Genomic DNA, 25,934 nt, shown 5'->3' with positions numbered 1-25,934 from the left:
AGAGACGTTTAATACACAAGTACAAGCGTGATGTTAAGAAAATCAGAGGAAGGAGGGTATGATTCTACCTGGGTGAAAACTTGGCAGTTGCACAAGGCCAGCCCAGCTCAGAGAAGTAGACAAGAACAGCACTAAGTCCCTATGGGTCTAGCCTGCATCCATTGCACCTGGAGACCCCCACAGTGCGGGGGTGGGGGGTTGGAGATCCCGCTGGGCTGATCCCACCCTCTACTTCCAGGGGCGGGCATGTGAGCCAGGCTTAGCCAATCAGAGGGGCTGTCACAATTGGCTCAAGGACAGGCACATGATGAAGCCTGGAGAACGAGAGTAATAACAGGGACTTATGCTAAAAATATGCGAAAAAAGAAGTCTCTTTCCAGGCTGAGACAGCTGTGCTGAGAGGGAGTATACCTTGTGTGGCCGGGGCACCCCAAGGAGAACAGAGCCAACAGAGGAGAGACATGGAGCCCAGAAATGGAGAGAAAGAGAGTCCCGATGACATCTCTCAGCACCTGGATCCAGCCATGCCTGAAGTATGACCCTAGGGCTTTTCAGTTAAAGAAGTCAGTAAATGTTCTTTTTTTAAGTCAGTTTGAACTGATTTCTGCCACTTGCAACCTTAAGAATCCAGACCTATGCCCTGTCTTGAATGTGCTGTGTAATTTTAGGCATGCCCCCTTATCTCTCTGACACCCAGGTCATCAGAAAAGTGGGGTGCAGGTGAAATGACATCTGAGGTCCCCCTGCAGCCCTGACACTCTAGTTATCAGGAGCCTCTTGCAGGGGTTAGAACCGACCCTTCCCGACCTCTGGGCATTGGGCCGGAGATGGAGAAATCCGCCCTTCTCAAAGTTAAGCCCAGAGGGCTGATTTAAAACAGAGTGCTGGGGGCTGGCCTGGTGGCGCAGCGGGTAAGTTCGAACGTTCTGCTTCTCGGTGGCCCAGGGTTTGCCAGTTCGGATCCTGGGTGCGGACATGGCACCACTTGGCAAAAGCCATGCTGTGGCAGGCGTCCCACGTATAAAGTAGAGGAACATGGGCACAGATGTTAGCTCAGGGCCAGGCTTCCTCAGCAAAAAGAAGAGGATTGGCAGTAGTTAGCTCAGGGCTAATCTTCCCCAAAAATAAATAAATAAATAAATAAAACAGAGTGCTGGGCCCCACCCCCAGCGTTTGCGTCAGCAGGTCCGAAGATTCGGCATTCTAACAAGCTCCCGGCTGATGCCTGCACTGCACATCCAGTGACCACATTTTGAGGACCCAGACTCAATCTCTTCTTCTCTTCCCTGTTGCTTGGGGCAGGTGTCCAGCACAAAAATAAAGCCCCAGGCAGGCCAGAGCCCACAGCCCCTCAGTCCTCAAAGAAGACCCTCAGTTAAGGACCGTGCCTGCGTGGATGCAAGGAGGAGCCAGTTTTTAGACAACTAAAGCACCAGGTCCCACCTTATGGCCATCCCACTGCTCACCCTTCCAGCCAGCCCTCCACCCTGGGATTTGTCTAAACAATGGGGAGACTGTAAGAGGGACACGGTGCCTCCCTGGGCTCCAGAGGCCCCCCTAAGGAGCTGTGAGCCTCCCCGCCGGCTCCCCAGCCCAGGCAGCACACCAGCACCAGATCCCGCTGTGGGCTCCGTCCTTCCACACCGCCTCGGCTGCCCTGCTGTCAGCACGGCCTGGCTGGCCCTGGGCTCTTTATGATTTACATCCGACTTGGCTGCCTTGAAAAGCCTCCTGTGGCTTTTGGACCAAGGACACCGTTCAACAGAAAACGGCTTCCCCACCAGCATCCTTTCCAAGGTGGCACTGGCCCAGAGGGCTGGCCTGGCTCAGCTGCCTCCCAGCTGTGTGACCTTGGGCAAGTTACCTGCTGTCTCTGTGGCCTGAGCTTTTCACGTGCAAAGTGGGAATAGCAATATCTTCTGTGATTAGAGATGATGCTTACAAGGCACAGGCCCGGCTTACAAAGTGTGGCAGGCGCCCATGGCTGTGGTTTGCCTCCTTTACGCAAACTGTAGTCCCCAGACCAGCAGCACTGGCATCACCCGGGAACTGGTTAGAAATGCAGAATGTCAGGCCCCACCCTAGTCCTCCTGCAGGGAACGGGGCATTCTAACAAGACCTCAGGTGTGGGCGACAGCTCTCGGGCCCGAGGAGCCCTGGGACGTGTTATTATTGCTGTCGCTATTGCGGCATCCCAATGCCGAGCCAGGAGGTAGCAACGACCCCCAGGCCTGGGGCCACGGCAGGCAGGGTCAGAGGTAAGGAAACGTTGAGGGAGGGGAGAAAAATACCCAACTAACGACAAGCCCCTCCGCAGTGCAGGAACAGGGACAGGACACAGGCCAAGGGTGTCCTACAACGAGACTTAGCGAGTAGGCACTGATCACCCAACTTAACTCGCCGGCTCAGCCAAGGGAACAATAAACCCTGAAACCATTCCAGGTCTCAGACTTGGGGCTTTCAGCACCGTCCCCTCCTTTCCGCAGAAGGCTCAATCTGTTGCTTTCAAGGAGCTCAATTCTCCTCTCTGCCCGGAGCGCGCCTCCTGTCGCTCAGAACAGAGGCCGGCAGCGGGGCTGCCCTGGAAGCAGAATGCACAGAGCAGGAAGCTGCCACCTGCCCGGTCCACCGGCAACAGGCCTCCAGGGCCGGCCGGACCTCATTGCAGGCATGGCCGCGGGCTGGGGGCACGTTGGGGAGTCTGGCCGGGGCTGCCGGGTGGGACAGAGGTACATTCAGAGAAACCAGACAAGCAGATGCAGATGCAAAAAAATCCCACGTTGAAAAATATTGGCTCGAATTGATAAAACTCTGTGTGGACAGTACAAAACACACCTGTGGCCAGAGCTGCCCCTCGCAGGGACGGGTACCGATTTTTCACACCTGGGACACAATCCTTTTAAAGCCACGCCACGCCTTCCACTGGTGAGAAGGGGAAGATGGAAACAGACTCTGCTCAGGACTGGTGACAGAGGCTGGCAGGTCTGGTGGGGGGTGTCTCTTTTTTTTCCCAAAGGTCTGTTCTGATCTATATTCTCCTACCGATGGAAGAAAAATCCACCTTGTTCTGCAGGGAAAGGTTTTTTACTAAAAGCCTACTGCTGCAGCTCTGCTCAGAACATCTCTGGAACTCCAGTTCCCAAATCGGGACGTCTCCTTTCAGAGCAAGGACTAAGACATCTTAAAAACCAGCAGGACCATAATCGCATCCTTACAGGGGGCCCACGGGAGCAGCATCCCATGCGGTGACGATGTATGCTCCCCAAGAAAAGGAAAGGTCTTCCCCCTTTTACTTGGCAGGTATTTTCCCCAAACACAAGGTTTCCTTACAGTCGGGACTGAGGACCAGAGAGGGAAAAGGACTTGCCTAGATCACACAGCAAGCCAGTGGCCAAGGGCATCCAAAGCTTGGTGCCCCAGTGATAATTCATTAAATTATTCTCTGGTCAGCTCCATGATTGAGTCTGTTTTGTTCACCTGCCGCAGCCACAGGGCCTAGAACAAATAAATATTTGTTGGATGAATAGATGGATGGATGGTGATGGGCGAATGGAATTTCCCAGCCTGGACCCACTCAGATGGTCAAACCACAGGCTCCCATTTCAGGGCAGGGGGAATCAGATGGCCTCTGCTCCTGTGCTGAGCGTCCGCTGTGCGCCAGGCCCCACGCTGGCTGCAGGAGCATGTGTCCCTGCCCTGAGGCGCTCTCAGTCGGGTGGCCGGACAAAGCCAAGACCACAGAGAGCCGAGCCCCGCCCGAGCGGGCCCAGAGCGGGGCAAGATTACATCCACTTGGACTCACATAATCTTTTTTGAGTGTTTACTATGTGCCAGGCACCGTTAAGGGGCTCAAGGAAAGCTCCATGAAGCACGCAACTTCAAGCTAGCCCTTGAAGAGTGGGGACAGCAGGGCAGGGAGGCGGGGCCGGCTGAGGCCTGGGCAGGGCCGAGAGAGCCCTGCCCGTCTAGGGGTGGAAACCAGCCAGATCACAGGCAGAGGAGAGGAGAGGAGCACATGGGGTAGAAGCTGGCCAGGAGCCACACCGTGAAGGGCCTTGAAGCCCAGGCTAACAGTGTGGACTTGATTTCACAAAGCACCAGGGAGCCACTGCCGGCCTCGAGCAGGAGGCTGACGCGCCGAGAGCGGGCCCGATGGTACGGAGAGCGCCCAGAAGGCACGGAGGCTGGTGAGGTCACCCCGGAGAGGACATACCAGGTGCTATCTGGTGATGGAATGAACGTCCTTGAAATCACGGCCTGAGTCCTCCATCAGGGAAAGAGGCCACCATCTCCAGGTGCCGACTGGCTACGGGGCAAGAGAGCAGAGCCCTCAGGATCACTCCCTTCTGGGCCCTTCACCTACTAAGCGTGACTGCAGAAATCCACAGCCAGCGGCACCCCTGCACCGTGCCCCCAGCCCAGGTGAAGGACTTTCTGCTGGAAAGGGGATGGTGGAACATGGCACTTTCACCACATGCAGAGAAGAGATGAGGGAGTGGTGGGACTGTCAGACGTCCCCACTCCACACAAGGGACCCGCAGAGATGTGGCCTCCAGGCCTCTGCTTAAGGGGGAGGCTGAAGCTCGGAGGGGCCAGGGAGGACCCAAGGTGAGCAGAACCAGAACTTAGCTCCCCTGCCCCTGCTTGACACCCACCAGGCCACTCGAAACCATCTCGATTCTATTCCCCACAGGGGCCAGAGCCGCCCATGAGAAGCCCGCTCCATGCTCCTCCCTGAGCAGCCGGTCTTGCTCTCCAGGAAGCCCCAGGAAGTCCAGCTTCTGCAGGTGTCTGCGGAGTGGCCAAGTTCTAAGGAATCTTTTACGGCTCTGCCCTCTCACCCACTTTCCCATTAGCTGTGATAAAATCAGGACGCCAGAGAACGTGAGCATCAAAGTTTGACACAGGTGAAAACACTGTCCTTAAATTCACCTGTTTTACATTTATATAATCCCTGAGTGGCAGGTGGGGCTGGGAAAGAACCATGGGTTTGTGAACAACGGCCCTTTTGATGGCTTACCTTCCTGTTTTGATCCGCAGGGAGGGTTACCTCCACGGGCCCAAATCCCCCGCTCCCCAGCAAAGGCCCCCTCTCCCTCAGACCTTCCTCGGCGTCCGGGGCCGGACCGTTTGCCCGAACCTTGGCGTAAGCCACCTGTGATTGCTCATTAACCTCTTCCTGATACGGGTGCTCCCCCCTCCCGAGGCTGTGCGCTTCTCCAGCACAGGGGCTGCTTTCTCTACTTATCCCCGCCCCCCGGCCTTGGCACCACGCTTGACACACAGTAGGTGCTCAGGAGACCTTTGCGGGGCCGCCAGCAGGACAAGGACTGGCTCTGATTCCACTTCTCTGCCCATTTCCCAGATCTGTGAGCTGGGGCAAGCCTCTGTCCTGAGACTGGATGAACTCACCTAGAACATGGAGGGAAGAGCCCCCACGTCCGGCACAGGGCGTAAATGCAGGAAGGGAGATAAGGCATGATGGCTGCTCAATCAATATTGGTGCCTTCCCAGCTCAGAATGTGAAGGGCCTTGGGCGGCTTCTCTGCCCACCTTCAGGGCAAGTTCCAAGTCACTGGGTGGGAGCGGTCCCGAGCTGGTGGCAGTCAGGGCGATTAAGACAGGATGGACGAGGTCAGTGATTCCCCTGTGCAGACTAGCTGCTCAGAATGGCCTGGCAGATCTGTCTGTTCTGACAAGGGCGGGCCCACAATGGTCTGTTGTTTGAACAGAGAGTGGCAGAACCGAGAACAATTTGATGCCGTTTTCGTGAACACCAAAACAAAACTACTGAGCTTGCTAAACACCCCCTGGATCAAAGAGGATATCAAAAATGAAAGGAAAACAGATCTAGAAAGTAATAAAGAAGAGGTATGTCCCTGGAGCCATGGGAAGGGTACAGTTAAAGCCGTATGCAGAGGGCAGTGTATACTCTTAAAGGCCTTTATTATCACAGCAACAGAGATAGAGGACAGACGTCAGTCAGTCAGACGGAGGACTGAAGATTCGATTGCATTTTTCTTTAATGATCTTTAAGGATCATTTTAGTTTAAACGGTTTTGTATTGCTTGAGGTGTATTTTTTTTTTAACTAATAGAATCCTTTGGCAGTTTCTTATAAAATTAACTTACATCTACCCTACGACCCAGCAGTCCTACTCCTAGAGAAATGAAAATATAAGTCCACAAAAAGACTTGTACACAAATGCTCACAGCAGCTTTATTCATAATTGCCCCAAACTAGAAACAGCCCAAACATCATCCATCAAGAGGAGAGTGGATAAATACACTGTGGTACGTCCATACACTGGAATACTACTCAGCAATGAAAGGAACGGACTACCGATTCACTCTCCACAGCATGGACGGATCTCAAACACATCGGGCAGGAAGAGTCCATGCCACCCGGTCCACGTGTGTGAGGCTCCAGGCTTCGCAAAACCGAGCGACGGTGACAGAAATCAGAGACTGGTTGCTCTGGGAGGTGACGGGCACAAGACAGTTTTCGGGGGCACTGGAAATGTTCTCTATCTTGATCTCGGTGGTGGTTACACAGGTGTATAAATTTCTCAAAACTCATCAAACTGTAACAGAATCTTTGCATTTCACTGCATGTAAATTATATCTCAATTTAAAAATATTTTTTAAGAAATCACATGAGAAAACTTTAAATGATGCAGATTCCCAGACTCCACCCCCTGGGGATGCTGATGCAGCGTGTCCAGGCCGGGCCTGAGACTCTGAATTTGTGGGAAGTTACTCAGGTAGTTCTGCTGCCTAGCCCCTGCCCCCTTCATCCTCCTCCCCTCTTATCGTTTTGGGTGATTTGTTGTTTGTATGTTGGTTTTTACAAGAGAGTCGGTTGACTCATAGAGCGTCAGAAACAGAACAGAACAGCAATGTTCCTTCTCTGCCCTCTCCCCCCACCCTAACCCCAGCCCCTCTGCTCAGGTTTCCAAGTGAAGCCTCTGACCAGGCAAGGTGGAAGGGAAACCCGGAGCTCTGTCCAGGACTGACATAACTCACCCTGAAGACGCCAGGGCTTCGTGCTCCCTGGGAGGTCAAAGCCAACAAGTTAATGGCCCGTGTACCTGTTAAAAGGCATGGCCAGGCCTTCACCCTGTGTTTACAAAAATTGCTCAGGGCAAGATTCACTGGCATGGAACATGCTTTGTGCCCCGACCAGCAGTGGCTCAGCCTGAATCTCAGCCTAGTTCCTCACTCACCATTGGGGCTCTCCGGGCTCCTGGGTTTCACTGGCTGCTCCATTGCTGTCCCCAAACCCAGTGGGATGCTATTTTGATCCCTGTTGCCCTCAGAATAGAGCCTGAGCCCATTTACCCAGCGCTCAAGGCACTCCATCACTTGCCCCGTTCCTCTCTGCAGCTGGAACCCTCGGAGGCTTGTGCTGCGAAAGCGCTCAGCTATTTCATGCCTCGGGGCCTCTCCCCCTGCTTTGGCCTGGCCAGGAATGCCAGCCCATCCTGGTCCTCCACTCACAAAAGACGCCAAGGCCAACATCACTTCCTCTAAGAGGCTGAAGTGCCCCCTGCCTACGACCCAGCCATCCAAGCACACTGCTCCCCCGAGTCTTCACAGCACCCCACAGACGTGGTCAGAGCAGCTGCCACACCGTCCCAGCTCCCGCTGGGCTAGGAGCTCCTCGAAAGCCAGTATTCTAGCCCGAATGCAGTGCCTGGCCAGAACCGACCTTGGCAAGGCTGATCAACGACTAGATGAGGCACATTACAAACAGCTCTCGTTCACACTCTGGGCATTTCCACATCCGCGGTTTCTCCCAGACCCGTGAGTTCAAGATAAGCTGGCCAAGGTGGAGCAGAGAGATGCAGCCCCAAAGAATCTGATTCTGTCTTACGACCTCCTGCAGAAGTGGGGCATCGGCCCACACCTGCCAGGGTGACCCTGGGGTTCCAAGGCCAGCCTCAGCTCCCACCCAGAGCCCTCCTGCTGCAGCCGAGCTGCGTTTCAGGCTCGTGGTCATTTATTTTTCAGCTCCTGCCTACATACAGGAACGTGTTCAAGGACTCACAAGTGTCTTATCATTTCCGGACCTCTGGAAAGACTTTCAGAGAAGTGCACAGCTCCCAAATCCTCTGACAGGTTGACAGGCAGGCCAGCTGGAGCTCGGAAACACCATGGCAGAGCCCAGACTGCCTCCTGGGGGGCTGACACTTGTGTAGGAGGAGGGTAGGGATTCCCGAGAAGGCACAGAGAAGACGGGAGCAGGGACAACTACGGACAGACATGAGGTGCCAATGGGCCCCTGCACTCACCCTCCAGCCCTGAGGATGGGGCACCTTTGTCCCTTGTTTTCCCCAGATCCTGGTCCAATTTTGGCTCCCCAGGACATCAGTGACTAAGGTTCCACGGGGCCAAAACTCACAGCTGGCCAAGTGAGGCCTTTGAAGCCCAATCCTGCGGCTGTCCAATCCAGGCAAAGTCCTCCGGGCAGCTCTCAGTTTGCCCATCTGTAAAATGGGCACTACCCACTAGGTCCTCCAACTCTGCAGAGCAGATGTGACCCAGTCACGGCAGGACGAGATGGGGGACAGGGCAGGGAGGTCGACGGTGGCTGCGCCTCGGGTCAGGCTGTGCAAGGGTATCCTTGGAGGACAGAGCTGGGGAGTGCGTCTTGGCCTCAGCCGCACCCCGCAATGACCTGGGGCCTCGTGACACCCTCTAATCGGCAGCTCTGAAGCCGAGCCTGGCTTTACAGCTTACCACAGGCTTATTCAGCCTCATCTCCCTCAATCCCCTCAAGGACGCAGTGGGGCTGGCATGGGCGTCCTTGCTGCCCAGATAGCCAAGCGGAGGTTCGGAGAGGCTGAGGAAATCACCCAAGGTCGCCGCCGACTCAGACCGAGACAGCGCACTGGGACTCAGCTCCCTAGGGACAAGCTCCTGCCTCTCAGTCCCTGCTGGCCCCATAGCCGGTCTACTCCGCCCATTTTACAGATGAGGAAACTGAGGCCAAAAAAGGTCGTTGCCCAAGCTCCACTGGGACTGAGCCAGGCCTAAGACCTCTAGCCATTCTGCCAGTCCCACCCTAAGGTGGGTTCTTGGCCAGTGCCCTCAGGCCCCCTCGGATCCCCCCAACACCATCCCGATGAAGTTCCTGTCCCCACTGCACCCCACACCTCCTCATGCCCACCGCACGCTCCCGGGTAGCTCCCATCAGAGGGAGCAGGCGGTTGCTAAGCGCTCTCCTGCTCTCTCTCATAAAAATAAACTCCTTCTGGCCAGGAGACTCTGGATGAGATCCCCTCCCTTCCAGCCAAGAAAAAATGAAAAAGAAATTTCAAAAAGATCTCCTCCATGACATTTATTTGAACGTCAACAGTGCCAAAGCGTGGGCCAACTTACCGAAGTCCAAATGGAGCCACGCGCCACTGACCCTCAGCCCAAAGACCCTCCATGCGAGTGTCTGGGCGGTTGTGGAGCTGATTTATGTTCCAGGCAGGAAATGGGGGCCCGGGCTGCCTCCCAAGCTTTTGGGGCTGGTCCTGGGGGAGGCTTGCATCTGGCAGAGGCCAGGCAGTGATCAAAATAGCCGGTGGCCAGCCCAGCACACACCTCCCTGAGAGCCCAGGAGCGTGCCCCGGGTTCCCCTCCGCGCCAGGCTGAAGCTCTGGGGCTGTCAGGAGGTCCCTGAGGTTCTCTCTGGCTTCCCTGGTGGGAGGGGGATGAGACACTCTTGCCCAAAAGAGGAACCCTCAGAAAGAAGGGGAAAAGTCTAAAGGAGGATGTGTCCTGCCGGCCCTGCCTACTGCCCACTTGGCCCCCAGCTGTCCCTCTGGGCCTCTGTCCTGCCACTCAAGGCGACTGGATGTTGGCACTGCCACCTGCACGCTGTGCACGGGCAGCGCTCTTGGAGCCTCACCGCCCTATCGCCTCTCCCCACTCAGCCTGCCCTGGAGAAGGAGCTCTGGCCGTCCGGCCCTGTAGGCACCTGGGACACTCCCTCAGGTGCAGCCCAGGACACACAAGTGCCCGCAACCAGGGACCCCGGGACACAGCTACCCTCGGGGACACACGTGCATAGCCAGGTGCTCGGAGACACAGTCACAGACACACAGGTGCACACCGGCACACCCCAGGACACACAAGCGCACACACCTAAAGACACAGCGACACAGCCACACTCAGGTATGAGAGACACACGCCGCCACACACCATGCACAGCCCAGGACACAGAGAAGGGCAGGCAGACACCGGGGCACACAAGTGCACGCTGCTGGGGACATGGAGAAACAGCCACCCTCAGAAACACACAGACACACACAAGGACACGGAGATACACACAGACACCCAGTGAGCCTGAGACACCGATACGGACAGACACACACCTGCCGCCCACTCGAGAAGCCGAGCCCTCTCCCAGGGGAAACAATAACAGCCCGCCGGCGGGACTTAGCAGGCGACGCTCCGGCCCGCCCTCGGTGGTGAAAGGGGCGCCGGCACGGGCCGCCCGGCCGGCTGCAGCGCGGGCTCCGGCAGAGGCCCCCTCTCCCGCGGGTACCTGGGGTGGCCGCGGCGCTGCGCTCGGCTGCGCTCGGTTCCACGCGCCGGGGACTGCCCGCCCGCTGGGTCTCCGGCCCGCGGCGTGCGCGCTCCGCTCCTCCTCGGCGGGGCTCGGCGGCCGGGCTCGCGGTCCTCGGGGCTCGGCGCTGGCCGGCGAGCGGGGCTGCGGCCGGGCCCGGAGCTCGGCGCTGGCGGCTGCGCGGAGGAAGCGGTAATTTATAAGCGGCTTCTTCCTGACCTCGCGTGTCTGTTGTCTGAGCAGGCAGCGCTCAGCATCACCCATCCTGCTAGGTGGAAAAATACCAGCTCGGCCGGGCCGGGGGCGGGGCCGGGGCGGGGCCGGGAGCCCAGCCCCGCCCCACACGCGGACACACACCCCACACACCACACCACACCGCACGCACGCGCACACACACACACCCCCCACACATCACACGCACGCGCGCACGGGCTCGGACACACAAAGAGCCCGGGCTCTCCGAGCGCGCGCATGCCCTCGCGCCGCGGGCGGACGCTGGGCCCGCCGTTCCCCATCAGAGCGCTCTTTTCGAGGAAAGCTTTTCCCTCCAAACCCTGGTGCCAAGGCACACGGCGCCGGTCCTGGGGGGCGGGGGGCGCCCTCCTGCCTTCGGATGAAGAGCAACAGAGCCCTGACCCCGACTCCCTCCCTCCCCGCCAGACGCCCAGCCACCTGGCGCAGGGGAGGGGGCCAGGGCTCCTGGAATGGCCAGGTCCAAACCGCAGCATTGGTCCTCCTCTGCAATCGTCCAGGCCTTCTGGGCCTCGGTCTGCTCCCCTGGAAAATAGGCCCAGTAACCCCACCCGCGCCGCCTCCTCAGGGTGACTTGAGATTGTGATGTGAAGCCAGTAAAGAGCTCCCCTGATGCTTGGTTTGCCCCAGCTGAGTGACCTTGGGGGAGTTACTCAGGCTCTCTGTGCCCGAGTTTCCTCATCTGTAACATGGAAATAAAAATAAGAAGACCTATCTCCTCTGGCTGCTATGAAGATCCAAGGTTAACAGTGTAAAGAGCTCAGAACAACACCCGGCACTTAGGAAGTGCCAAACGAGTGTCAGCTACTGTGACTATTTTTAAATGAAAATGGGGAATGTGCCATTATTCTTGTCCTTATTTGCATAAGCGAGTCCTCAGGGACCATCTTCCATATCGATGCCCTGGCTGGGCGTGAGGCGGAAGCGCTGTGTGACTTCCAGCAAGGCCTTTCCCGTCTCTGAGCCCCAGTTTTCTCCTCTCTTTCTCTCATGCCCTCTCTGCACCTGGGAGGCTGTGTAGAGAACACGTAGATCCCTTCACCTTTTCGATGGAGAATAAAAGAAGAAATACAAACAGGCCCCACCAAAGGCATCCCCTACATCAGACCTGACGCAGCCTGGATCCGCTGCCTGCCCTCTTCCTGAGCAGCCCCGTGTGGACCAGTCATCTCTCCCTGGTTTCCTCATTGAGGCCCCCTGCTGTCTGGCTCCCTCTTAGCCTTCTAACAGGCTACGCTCGCCCCAGCTTGCCAAGCAAGACACTGGCCACTGCTGGCACGTGCCCTCTCTTGCCTTCCTCTGGTGCCTTCCCTGCCCTTCTCTGCTGGCCCCAGGTGCCCCTTCCTCCAGGAAGCACCAGGGACCAGCAGCACCTGCAGCATCCCAGCGGCCCCAAGTGGCATCCACTTCTGGGCACCTCAGCTCTCTCCTTTGAGTTCAGGGTAACTGCGCCCCTTTTCTAGGCAAGGAAGCCCAAGCCACAGAGAAGTGATGGGTCCCCCTGTCTCTCCCCTTCTCTCACGTGAGTGAGGGTCCTCCATGAGCTGAAGGAGCAGAGGGCAAGCACAAATTCCCCAGACTCCGTGTGTGTGTCACTGCGCACAGCACAAAGCGGCAGGGCATAGTGTGGGGAAGGGACCCTGGAGTGGAGGTCTGCACCCCCGCGGGCGGGCTTTGACTAAGGCCAGGGACTGAAGGGAAGAGTGGAGGGAGCACGTTCCGGGCAGAGGACGCTGCCCTGCAGAGGCCTGCTGGCGAGAGTGGAGCCCTGAGCACAGGCGATATAGGCCCAGCGGAGGGTCCCCGAGAGCCTGGGGGGCAGTGGAGGCCACAGAGGAGATGGGGAGGGGCCTGTCCAGGGCTGCAGCTTGGAGAGGCCCATTGGATGGTCTGACGTTGAGGCAGGCCAGTGTGGCACAGATGGTGTTGGCCCCGGACACACGGACGAGGCTCATCCAGCCATCCGTCTTCCTCCTGTAGACTATCACCTCCGTGAGGGACGAGATCGTGTCCTTTGTGCCCGGTCGAGTCCCGGGGTCCATTACAGGGCCTGGTGCATAGTAGGTACTCAATAAACATTTGCTGCCTTTCTTTTATTTAACAAACTCTATATAGTGCTCAGCTCCGTGCTAGGCGTGGTTCGGTGCATTTATGTATGTTAATGCTTTGAATCTTCACAACGGCCCTATGAGGTCGGTACTATTAATCTCTCCCATTTACAGAAAGGAAAACTGAGCCAACAGAGAAGTTAAGTAACTTGTCCAAGGTTGCTCAGCCGGCCGGCAGTAGAGCTGGAATTCAAACCCAGGCCATCTGGTTCCGGAGACCACAATCTTGTTTTATTTTCTATTTTATTTTTTTATTGGGGTTATGACAGTTTACAACCTTGTGGAATTTCAGTTGTACATTATTATCTGTCAGTCATATTCTAGGCTCAGCCCTTCACCCTTTGTGCCCACCCCCACCGCCCTTTCCCCTGGTAACCATTAATCTGTCAGAGACCACAATCCGGAGTGAGGGGATTCAAGGCCTCTAGTAGTTGCCAGACAAAAACGCACCCCAGAGCAGGAGAGGGAGAGAGAAGGCAGGAGAGCCGGAAGTGCTCCAGCTCAGCGCCCAGGAGAGGCAGCAGGAGAGGTCGCGAGGGGCTGGGGCGGGGGCCCCGGGAGGAGTGCAGGATGGGGAGGGGAGAGCTCTGCATGAGGCCCGAGACCCCCAGTTTGTGTTCCCCCCTCTGCTGCTTCCCCGCTGTGTGACTTGGGCCTGCACACTCCGTCTCTGGGCCTCGGTTTCCTCCTCCGTATGTGGGACAGTGAGTGCTGCCTCCCTGAGCCATTGTGAGGAGGGCTCTCAAACTGGGCCCACGCTGAATCCAGCTCCCAGAGGTGCTCCTTTAGCCTCTCCTGGGCTTTAAAATATTTTGAGTTAACTACCGTGAATAAAGTTTTGGAAGATTTCACATTTTAGCAAACTGAATGTCTGTTTTCTCTGGACAAATGGCAAGATGGAGCCCCTTGGGGCCCATTATCTACCTGTCTGCGATCACTTGGAGCTGAGTGGCATCAGCCAGCCCCTCACATGGGGGCATGGGCTCCCCAGGGTGCCACATTCCCCACCTGGCTAGTTCCCTCATTTATGCCACCTACCCGGCCCCTGCAGGGGGCCAAGTTTGAGAGCCAGGGTGGACTTTGTGCACCGTCCCCACCCCCTTGCCCAGGGGTGGGAGCTGGAAGCCCCAGGGAGAGACTGAGCACCAAGGAAGCGAAAGCATTGGTGACGAGGAGGGAGCTTCAAGGAAACCCAGCAGAGGTTCCAGCAGAAGCCACATACTTGCCTAAAATTCCCTTTCTGACTAACCCTTGCCATTTCCAGAATGAAAATCGCTTGCCGGCGAGAGCTCGCAGAGGGCCTGTGAAGAGAGGAGCCAAGCTTCGGGCTTCAGTCTGCAGCCCTCAACTTGAAGGCAGTGGATGAGACTAGAAAGGCCACTTGATGCTTTTTCAGCAGCTGGCAATAATGAAGTAAAATCGATCCAGGACTTTGAACAAAACCCCTCGTCCCTTGCCAGAGAACAGTTTGTTTCATCTATCAGGCGGCCAAGGAGAGTTGCTGAAGTGCTTGCTGGAGGTCTGACAGCGCGGGGTGGCCCCTCGGCACCAGCCCTGCTGGATCGCCTGGCGGCCTCGCGCGCCTCTCCGAACGTTATTCCCCAGAGACGAAGGCACAGTGACGAGGCTGCCCAGGGGCCACCGGCCTGGTCACTTTCTCCTGGGCACACCTCGTGTGTCCACATCCCTGGACGTGGACAGATGGATGGCCGGACGGCGGAGGTTTGACCTGAACATCGGGGCCTCCAGGAGTCTGCCTCCCGTCTACACACTCTCCCTCTGCCTGCTTGCAAATCCCAGCTTCGTCTTTCCTGGGCTGTGTGACCCAGAGTGAATCATGTGACCACTCTGTGCCTCAGTTTCCTAATTTGTAAAGCCAGACTAATCATAACTCCTATGCCCCAAGTTGTGAGGATTCAGCGGAGATGATTCGTGCAAAGCACTGAGCCTGGTGCCTGGCACATAGTCTAATATTTGGTTAACCAGAATACTCACCAACGCTCCTGCATGCATACCCTTGGCTTTCCTACCTCCCAGCCTTTGCCCATGCTGTTCTTTCCCCCATGCTGTTCTGTCTCCCAGAGCACTTTGCCCACTGCCCTCCTGCCGCCTGGATCTCAGCCAACCTTGGAGCCCCAGGCTGGGATCACCCCAGCAGGCAGAGATCCCCAGCAGTGCCTAGCGTGGGGCCTGGAAGCAGAAGGACCAGGAAGCCCTTGCCAGATGAGGTCTATGCGTGGCAAGGCTCCAGGACTCGCTTCCTCCTCTCCCTTGGCAGGAACGGGGACATGTGGGCACAGGAGGCAGACCGGGGGAGGGGACACGTGTGCGTGGTGATTCCCTCCCTAACGCGGCAGACAGACGACGCTCTCCAGACTTTGGCCACCCCAGGCCAGGCCAGCGTTGTCTCCCTGATGGTGACTGCAGGGGCTTCCTCCTTGGCTTCCGGCTTCCTCTCCCGCCCGCTGCCCATCTCTGCTCGGCAGCCAGAGGGATCCGGGGCCTCTCCTCTGCGCCTGGTGGGGGCGTGGCGTGGGATAGCCATGGCGGAAAACTGTTCAGCAATTTCTGATAAGGTTAAACATCTACTTACCCTATCAGCCAGCAATTGTAGGCCTAGGTATTGACCAAAGAGAAAGGAAAACATCCGTCCACATAGACTTGTACAAGAATGTGAATGGCAGCACTATCCATCATAGCCAAAACCCGGAAACAGCCCTGCTTGTGTACATCCCCGGGAGAGGCGGGGGACAGACAGACGGATGAAGGACTCCTGAGAGGCACAGAACCGCGGGGGCCTCCAAATCACCAGGCCAGTGAGAGAAGACCCCACGGCAGACCACATGCCGTGCGGGCTGTTCCCCAGGACTCCTAAATCAGCGGAGTGAGTCTAGGGTCTGGGAATCAGGGCAGCGCCTGCCTCCGGAGAGGGATGCTGAAGGACCCTTCTGAGGGTTGGAAAGGTGACGTATCCTGATTTGGTGAAGGCCGCGCAGGTGTCTAAAGATGCCACCCATCAGGCTGTGTGCTTGAGCACATCACTCCATGAGATGAAAAATCAGCAAAAATCAAAAGGAAGAGCCCAGACCTGCTCAGCTCTCCTTCCTTCTTTGAGCCACCCTGCAGCCCCCACGTGCTGGCACTGAGCCCACACTCCTCATAGCCTCTGAGACCCCCCAATACCTGTCATTCATCTCCTTCCTCCTCCTCCAGCCCCACCAGTCTCCTGGCTTTCCTTTAAACCCCAAGCTCCTCCTGCCACAGGGCCTTTGCTCTGGCTGCTTCTTCCTGTCCAGAATACTCTCCCCTCAGCCCTTCCCAGGGCTGGGTTCTTCTCAACCTTTAGGCCTCAGCACCAATGTCTCCACCCCAAAGACCATCCCTGACGGCTGTGTCTCAGATAGACCCCTGCGCCCCCGCCCCCAGCACTGTGCCACGGCCTGGTTTTATTTTCATCCTAACTTGCGTAAGCGTGTGAATGTACCTCGATCATTTATACATTTTTCTATGTTTCTATGTTTCCGCAACTAGGCTGTCCTCTTCACAGGGGCAGAGCTGCGTCTGCTGTGTCCAGAGGCGGATCCCTGTCCCTGGGCACAGGCGTGGTGCCTGGCCTGTGGGAGGCGCCCTGCAGACATCTAAGGAGTGAGTGCAGCTGCCCGCTGGTGCTGCGTGCTGCCGGAAGGGGCCAGTCTCCAAGGCTGCGCACTCCATCCCACCCATGGGAGCCCCCTTGCCTCTAGAGAGACCTAGAGCCAAGCCCTGAAGGACCCTTATGGCTCTGTCACCCTGAGGGGCCTCCACTTCTCGGTGCCTCAGTTTCTCCATCTGTAGCATGAAAGGTTAGCCACAGTGGCCTAGCTCGGCCCTCCTTCAACCAGGAAGGGCATATAGTCGCCTGGGCTGGTTGTGCGCATGCGGATTTGACTCGGCAGGCCCCCAGGCTGGTGACAGGGCTGGGGAACTTGTGAGAAATGCACAGACCTCCTCAGTCAGGAACCCCGGGCCGTGGCCCAGCAACCTGGGTTGGAGCCCGCTGATGGGGCTGCTGGTGCGCTGCGGTAAGGAGGCCCACGTCCTCAGCCGGGCTGCCCGTTCCAATCAGCCGGGAAGCTTAAAAAATCTTGCTGCTGGGTCCCACCCTCAGAAACCCTGATTTCACTGGGCACGAGGCTTTTTCAAAAATGAAGTTCTCCAGGCAATTTGAATGTCTCATCGGAGCTGAGAACCCTTGCCCTGGAGGGCGCTGGGGCTCTGGGCGCATCACCGTCTCCCAGACGTACCCGGGCAGGCCTAATTCCTCTGCATTCCTGCCCGGGCCTCTCACTGGCTGCCTTCTTATATTTGGTTATTTTTCCCTCCCTCCCCAAACACAACAATTCAAAATATTCCCAGCTCCCAGACAATAAACAAAGCCGGGGAGGCGCGCTCTCTGACTGTTTTGTTCCCACTTATGGCCTGATCCAAGGCTGGCCTGATTGGGCCCTTGGGACTGGTCATCCGAGCCAGGCGGGCTGGGCCCGGCTCGCAGGCTGCCCCAACTCCACTTCTGGAATCCCAGAATCCATCAGCTCTGAGTGACCCCAAGCGCCCTCCGAGGACACCTCCCAAGGGAAACGGAGGCTCAGAAAAGGCGAGTGACTTGTCCCAGGACACACAGCAGTGCCGAGAAAGCCTCTCTCCTCTGTGGTTTCCAGACTTTGGGGGCAGATGTGTGGGCTCTGGAGGTCAGAAAGACATGTGTTGGGTCCCAGGCTCTGTCCCTTACCAGCTGTGACCTTAGGCAAGAGACCAGCCCCAAACTGAGCCTGAGTTTGTCCATCTGTTAAATGAGGATGGCACTAGAGCCCCATCCAGGGTTACTGTGACAGTCACGGCCTGCACAAGGTGAGTGCTCATAATTATTATTGCCATTCTGATTTTTTTTGCCAAGATGGCAGAACCAGCTGGAATGAACAGGCAAGAAGACCATGTGGAGGATGGTGGGAAGGGAGGGGTGGAGGAAGTTGTCCAGCCGGGTCTCAGATGCCTGACCTGGGGTCATTTTGGAGGGTGGGAAGGGAAGAGACAGATCCAGGTTACCAAGCGGAACCCAAGGCCCTGGGGGAGGAGAGAAGCCAATGCCCTCATTGTGCAAGTGGAGAAACTGAGGCAGTGGGGGTGGAGTGGCTTGCCACATGGGACCAAAACCTGGTCTCCAGGGACCAGGGCATTGTCATCAATTGCGTTTTGATACTATGTGCAGTTTTTTGTTTTCTTTTTTTGAGGAAGATTAGCCCTGAGCTAACATTCGCTGCCAACCCTCCTCTTTTTGCTGAGGAAGACGCCCTGAGCTAACAACCGTGCCCATCTTCCTCTACTTTATATGTGGGATGCCTGCCACAGCATGGCGTGCCAAGCAGTGCCATGTCCGCACCCGGGATCTGAACCAGCAAATCCCAGGCCGCCGAAGTGGAATGTGCGCACTTAACTGCTGCGCCACCGGGCCGGCCCCCTATGTGCAGTTTTTAAGCCTGGTCTTTCCCACCTGTGGATTGAAAGGCTCGGGCCCAGTACCTTCCTTTATTTGACACGTGCGTTGTCCTCCGTGGGTCACTGGTGGAAAAAACACATGACACCAGGCCATTCCTCGCACTGGTGGGGCCAGCCCCAAGATGCAAACGGAGGCCCCTGTGCGTGTGTCTCGATGTGGGAAGTTATGCACCAAGCTGCTGTGCTGCTCAATGGAAGCTGCCCTGGCCTTCTGCCTTGGCAGGTGTACTTTCATGGTGAGCTGGGGGCCAGGTTTGAAGGAAAAAATTCTCGGTCTCCTTGGAGTTCTATACTGCAAGTCATGGCGGGGGACAGCCGGCCCTCCATCTGTGGCCGTGGCCCTCCCTTTGTTACTCTCCTGCCACCCCTGGCACTGCCCTTGCTCTTGAGCAGCTTTGCACACGTGCATATGCGGACACCCTGGCCTCGCATCCAAGTTCAGCCACACCCCACAACCGTTCACACAGCCCCGCTCACCCCACCTTGGTACACGCCTGTGGACCTCTCCACCTTCAGGTGGGAGGCTGGGGGAAGAAGCTGACAGTTGGGCACTCTAGGGTCTGGGGTACCGGAGTGTGCTGGTTCTGGGTGGGCACAACCCTTTGGCCCTGCAGAATCCTCGTCTTGTGGGAAGGTGTGCAGCCAGAAGGGGGTCCCAGAGACGTCCTCTAAGACGCGGCCCCTGTCTCTGGGGTAGTAACAGTATCTCCTGCACCCGGTTGATGGGAAGCTTAAATGAGTCAATGCAGGAAAGGGCTTAGAACAGTGCCCCGCACACAGAAAGGCACAATTCACGTTATTGATGGTGATGCTGAGAACTCCCAGGGCAAGTGAGGTGTGGCAGAGAACACAGAGACTCGGTCTGGCAGGGGGAGCCAACTGGTATTTACTGAGCTCCTACCATGTGCCACGCACTGAGCCAAAGGTTCACAGGCATCAGCTCGTTGACCTTTCCCAACAGCCTGGGAGAAAGGGGCCCATTTCATGCATGAGAAAACTGAGGCTCAGAGAGGATGAGCTACCTGCCCAAGGCCACACAATGGAGAGGGGATTTGAATCCAGATGTGTCAGACTCTAAGCTTGGAGCCCTGCTCCTCCCCATGGGCCTGAGCAGGCGAAGGAAGCCAAGAGGAGAGAGAGAAGCAGAGGGAGAGGGAAGAAGATGGCCTCAGTGTGAGGGTGAGGAGATGCATCCCATGACCTCTCTCATTTAGCATGTGACCATATGTGACAGGATGTGGGACAGCTGCCTGCGTGGAGCCTGATTTTCCATATGGATGGCCCCATTGGGCAAGAAGAAGAAAGTCCTGTGACTGTCACTTAGACAGTAAGCCGCGCTGTGGGCCAGTTTCTGCCCAGGCCCAGGCGCCTTGAGGCACAGTGACAATCTGGGTGGCTTTCACTTGGCCTGACTGCTATGGGGTTAGGACACTCAGGCTGAGTCTGCTGCTTGGCTAGGGTTTTCTGGCCCTGCTATGCGTCCATATGCTCAGCCTGTGGCCCCCAGGCGGGCGGGGCTGCTGACAGGACCCAGAGGTCTCGAGTGCAGTTTCCTGGAAAGCACGTAGACGTTCCGCTCGAATCCCAACTTGGCTGCAGACGCTTGCTGTGTGACCTTGGGCAACTCACTGAACCTTTCTGGGCCTCAATTTCCTCAAACATCAAGGGAGCATGGGTGTGGGGGGAAGGCCATTCCCAAAGCCCTAATCACTGGCGACGCCTCAGAAGGAGACATTTTCAGGTAATAAGCAAGTTTCCTCTTTTCAGTTCTCCTTTGTCCCTCTGATAAATCCAGAAGTGTCCACTGGGTGCCTGTGTGTCCCCACGCCCTTTGTCACTTGCTCGTCTCCTTTTTCAGCAGGGCGTCCCCAGATCGGAGCTGTCAGGCAGCTGCATCCAGCTAGATTGGCTGCTCTTGTTGTCTTTATTTTTAAGGCGCTTCTATTTACGGAAAGGAGCCAGGGCTTCCAATTATAGCAGCGACGAGAGATTCACTTTTTAACAAAAATGTGTGCAAGTTGTTTAAAAATTAGTCTGTTTGAAGGAGAACAATTAAATGAATAACTATTTAGAAGGCCTGTAGTCTCCTAGGGCAGCCGTAACCAGGCACCACAAGCTGGGGGCTGACGACACAGACACAGGTTCTCTTCCGGTGCCAGCGGCCAGCAGTCCGAAAGCAAGGTGTCGCGGCAGGGCCGAGCACCCTCCGAGGCTCTGGGGGAGTCCTCCCTTGCCTCTTCCTAGGTTCTGGTGCTTTCCATCAATCCTCGGTGCTCTCTGGTTTCGCTGCATGACGCCAGGCTCTGCTTCTGCTGTCGCGTGGCGTTCTCCTGTGTGTCTCTGCCTCCTCGTGGCTGCTCTCCTCTGTCCAGATTTCTCTTTCTCATAAGGACGCCAGGCATATCGGGTTAGGACCACCCTAATGACCTCATCTGAATTTCAATACATCTGCAAAGACCCTGTTTCCAAAGAAGGTCACGTTCAAGGGTCCTGGGGGTTAGGATTTCGACATGTCGTTTAAGGGGGTGGGGACACAGTTCATCCCGTAACAGGTGAGTTATGGCAAAAGGAAAATGCGCAGAGGGTGACCTAACAGACAAAGGTTTGGGGAACTCTGCCCAGGCCAAAAGAGCTCGGGAACGCGAGTCAGGGGCCGGGGTCCTGCCTCAGCCCTGCCCTCATGGCCGGGGCGCCTTGGGCAATCCCACCCTCCCTCTCTGAGCCTTGGTTCCCTGAGGTTTTCAAACTGGGTTTCACAGAGTCCCAACGGGACCTGGGCAAACCTGGGGGGAGGTTACAGCGGGCAGGACTCCAGGCGCCCCAACGTCACCACCGCTTTGCTCCAACCATTATAGGATCAGTGGGGAAATATTTTGTTTCACAAAAAGGCTCCAAAACAACTTAAAAAATAAAAACACTTTAAAACCATTGGGTTAATGGATCCGTGCCACAACTCCCAGCCTGACACGCTCTGATTTTACTTGATTCCCCTCCCCTGGCTGGGCTGGAAGGACTGGCTGCTGCTCACTTTTCTCTGGGAAGAAAGTGTCTACTTGCACAGATTCTGACCTCGGGAAGGTCCCGGTTCTCAAAGATCCCTGAGCCCTTGGAGGAGGAAGCCGGAGGAGGCACTCATCCTCGCTGCCCTCAAGCATGCGTCCGGCTGCCCTGGGACCTTTCAGTTCGCGTGACTGCCTGCTGGGTGTCCTCCAGCCGCGGGAGTGCGTGCAGGCTGTTCCCTCTGCCAGCACGTTCTTCTTCCCCTTCCCTCACCTGCCGGCTCTGCCCGTCCTGGTCCTGCCCTTTGAGAAGTCTTCCTGGATCCTCCTGAACTAGCCAAGCCCCAACCCCGGTGTATCGTCTCCAGAATATCGTTCACTCCTGACTGGCTGACTCCCCTGGGGAGCTTTTCAAGAAGGCCCATCCCGGGGCCGCCTCCTGAGCTTCCGAGTCCTCTGGTCCAGTGTGGAGCCCGAGAATCTGCATTTCACCCCTCTCCCCTGCTCATTCTAACGTGCAGGCACGGTTGAAAATCGCTGACTAGTAATTATAATGATCCAGATAATTTTGGATCGTTATAAAAAGAAGCCAAGAAATTTTTGAAAAACGAAATTTTAAAAAACTGATGCAAGGTTTTAAAAAACTTGAAATTCTATGAAGCTATCTAGAAACTTTATTTAGTCCATGGACTCGGAATAGTCATAGGCTTCACTGTGGAAATGTCAATTTGATGGATGTGGGGGCTGCTCCCGACCCCAGGGGTGATGAGTAATTCATGGTATATGCACCGCATCACTTTTCTGAGCCCCGGTCGTATTTGGACTCAGGGCTTGGAGAGAGGATGGTGGACCCTTGAGTACGGTTGCTGACGGCAAGCATTTCTGGTCAGTGTTGCATCTGCCCAGCCAGGAGAGCAGTCCTTGACATGCTTGTCTTCCCTAATCCTCCTCATCTCTCTGGGGGACAGCATCATCCCCAGTCCTGGTTTACAGAGGCTCGGGAGAGCCGTAGCTTGTCGGAGGGCTGACCCCTAGGAAGCAGGAAGGATGGAGTTCTACCCAGGCAGGCTCAGAAGCCCTATCTTTCTCAGCCCTGGCATTTAGGACAATCACGGGGAAAACACTCTTGAGGGCTTGTGTCTGTGGCACCTGTGTGCCCTGCTAGTCTGGGCAAGGACAGTGGCTGTCAGATCCCTGGGCCCGGTGCAAGGCCTGATGCATGCTGGGTGCTCAGATTCCCAGAAGGAGGGGCTGGCAATGCTGGAGGCAGGCAGCCGGTGGGGAGGCTGCCCAGCCCCCTCCCCCGGAGGCCTGCCCTTGGAGCCCTGCTGCTTTGGCCATCCTTCAAACCCGAGGGACAGATTTAGTGTCCTTAATCCTCCTCTTGAGTCAAGCCCCTGCTTGTCACCGGCCTGCCTGGGACCCCTCTTCAATCAGGCCTGCCTCTCCGAGCTCAGTGCCCTGCAGGTATGGATCTGTGGGAGGGTCCCTGGACTACCCTGGCTTCTTCGTCCCTACCAGTCTCCTTTGTGAAATGAGGATTGTCCATGCAGCAGATTGGGAAGTGGCCATGATCGTGTATAGCCCTCCCCATCGAGAGGTGGGATCTCTTCCTGCTGCCCCCGAATTGGGGCTGGCCTGCGGTCTGCCTGTACTAATAGCATGCAGTGTGAATGACATAGTGCCAGTCTCCAGTTCGGGTGCAAGAGGCCTTGCAGCTTCTGTTCTCGCTGTCTGGGAACCTTTCCCCTCCGCATGAAAAAGCCCAGGCTAGCCTGCTGGCAGATGAGAGATCACGTGGAGAGAGGCCCGCCCGCTGACCACAGACTCAGGCCTGCAAGTGAACCACCCAGCTGAGCCAAGCCCAAATCACCAACCCACAGAATTGTGAGCCAGGTAAATCATTATTGTTCTAAGCTACTTGGTTTTGAGATGTTTGTTACACAGCTGAAGCTAACTAATGCCTTCCACTCCAACCCTCTCTGGGCTGGTGAGGGGTTGATGAGGCTTCAGACAGTGCCAGGCACACATGTGCTGTGTCCTCTCTTGCTGGGGTTCTCCTGCTCCTGGGGCCAAACACTTTTTTTGTGATCAAAGGTAAAAGAAAGAAGGTGAGGTCTCTCATGGGTTTGGTGATTTTTACCACTAACTTCATCTCACCCAAGATTGCTTCCCTTCTCCATGTCTTGGTCAGATAGGGGCTCCTGTTGCTGGTTTGGGGTTAGCTGCCCTTCGTGAAAGTCCTTGACTGTGTTCTAGATCCAGGGAATTCGTGAGCACATCCAGACAGAGAGAGCAAGCTGAGAGAGAAGAAAACCCAGCTCTGAAGAGGAGCTCACAAAGGGGCCTGAAGAGGAACAGCAGGAGCTTGAAGGCAACCAGAAGAAGCGGTGTCATGTGAACCCAGGGAAGAGCATGGGAATCATGGGGGAGGGGTGGTTAATGGGGTCAAAGGCAAGCTCTGTGCAGGAGGATTGATGAGCGACAACCGACGTGTCCATCTTGAGATCAGCTGTCAATGGTGCTGCCAGACAGGGTTCCACGGAGCACAAGGGGTGGAAGCTGAACACAATCGCTCAGGGAGTGAGCTGGATGAGCGTGTGCAGGCATGCAGTGTGGCTGTGTGACATTCCCAAGCATTCTGCTATGTATGTACTTCTTCAGCTTCCCTCTAGGAGCACCCCTTGTCCTCCTAGGGACTGTGGGGTACAGAAGAAAACAGGACAGTCTACATCGTTAAGACGTGTGAGAGCCACAAGGAGACACAGAGATGATGGATGAACGAATAGATGAACAAATGAATGTGTAAAATCTTCTTGGGTAGAATGTCCCCAAGGTCTAGCACTTCCCCACAGCACAGCCCTGGGGCCCAGCACACAGGCTCTGCGCTAGGACAGCTCCAGTTCTCAGATCTCAAGCTGTGTGGCCTTGGGCAAGCAACCTTGCCACTCTGGGCTTTGGCATCTTCCCCTGTACTACGGAGCTGTGATAGCCACCAACACCTCAAGCTCTGTGGTGAGAAGGAGCAGTGAGACCCCCTGGCTGGAGAGCTCACTGGACAGAGGGGTGGGGGTCAGAGGCTCGCCTGGCCTCACAAATCCCCAGGGAGCTGTGCGCCCGATCTTGTTTGTTTTCATAAAACACACCTGACCAGGTGGATGCCTGCTTTTTATGGAAGGGAAAAAGGAAGTGGGGGAAGGTTGTATGTGGGGTGGAGGCAGAAAGGCAGGGGGAGAGGAGGACACAGGAGCGGGGTATGGTGGCAGGAACACTCCCGAGCACTCGCTGTGTGCTGTTCCTAGCTCCTGTGCCCGGGAAGGCATCTTGTCCTCACAGTAGCCCCCTGAGGCAGGTGCTATTGTCATTCCCACTTTACCAACAGGAAGATGAAGCCATCTACTCCCACGGGAGAGAACCTGGGGGCAGAAGCAGGCTCGGAGTCCTGGCGGCCCGATTCCAGAGCAGACAGGGTGCCGTCTGAGCAGACAGAGCCCAGAAGCGGAGCTCATCCCTTGGGGTGGGCCGGGAACGCCACAGACTTGTGTGGGACTTCCTCAGGCCTCGGTCCCCCCTCTGTGCAGTAAAGAGCTGAGCCTTGCTGTCTGAGTTATCCAGAGGCTCCCTCTCTGGGTCTCTTCCTGCTGCTCCCTGGGGCTCAAATGCCCCGCCTGGTCAGCCCCAAGTTAGGCCCTGCCTCCAGGCCCACGGCACCCCAGGAGACCCTCACCCCGTCCCTGACTTAGGAACTGCCCTTCTGCCCGGTCCCCGTGGGAACCCTCCCCACTGGCTTCAACTCCACCCGAGCTCCCGGGGGAAAAAGCCAGCTCACCATGTCGTTCTCTTGCTAAAGAATCTTCTGTGGCTCCCTATTGCCCTCCAAATGATCAAATCCTTCAGCCCAGCCCTCAAGGTCTCCCAATCCTTCCTCTCCAGCTGGACTGCGGCCATCCCCCCTAAATTCTTTCCACCAGCCACGCAGAAGGATTCTCTTTCCTTTGGATCTTCCTACTGGTGGCTCTCTGCCTGAGCAGTCCCTCTGTAGCTCTGCCCTCCTGTTCCCCAGTTCAGGTGAAGGGCTCCTCCTGAATTAGGTAACAGAGCTTGTCAACCTGTCTTACCATAGTGCAGTTTGTGCAATTACTCCTGGCTCCTTGAGGCTGGGGCAGGGTCTAGCCCTTTCTGTACCCACTGCACCACTCTACCCTCCCAACCCATACCCACTGCACCTAACTACCACCCCCAGCATGTACCCCTATACCCACACCACCTCCCCAGCCTATACCTTCTGTACCCGCACCACCTCCCCAGCCTGTACCTCCTCTACTCACAGCCCCCAGCCTGTATCCCCTGCCCGTACCACCTCCCAACCTGTACCCCTTGCATCTACACCACCTCCTGGTATCCTAGAGTCACATGGTGATGGGAGCTCTCAGTCCAAGAAGGACAGGAGATAAAACTCGATGAAGGCCAGTGTCCTACCAGG

At 56.5% G+C, this 25,934-nt stretch overlaps 1 protein-coding gene across 3 annotated transcripts in view; it reads right to left on the bottom strand.

The window, feature by feature from the left end:
- SLC6A6 (solute carrier family 6 member 6) overlaps nucleotides 1-10,791 on the bottom strand; it is a 79,462-nt gene extending 68,671 nt beyond the window's left edge. Inside the window, exon 1 of one of the 3 annotated variants that reach the window (XM_070576481.1) lies at nucleotides 10,540-10,791. The gene's annotated coding sequence lies outside the window, so the exon portion shown is untranslated. Of the gene's footprint in view, nucleotides 1-9,383; nucleotides 9,723-10,366; nucleotides 10,480-10,539 lie in introns of those variants that run through there. The other 2 variants (XM_070576482.1, XM_070576483.1) reach the window with 2 other exon arrangements.
- Nucleotides 10,792-25,934: the final 15,143 nt, after the last annotated feature.

This window comes from Equus przewalskii, chromosome 15 (assembly GCF_037783145.1).
Source record: "Equus przewalskii isolate Varuska chromosome 15, EquPr2, whole genome shotgun sequence".
NCBI classification, from domain to species: Eukaryota; Metazoa; Chordata; class Mammalia; order Perissodactyla; family Equidae; genus Equus; species Equus przewalskii.
Note: the sequence above shows the minus strand (reverse complement) of the source record. Positions and strands in the feature narration are given on the sequence as shown.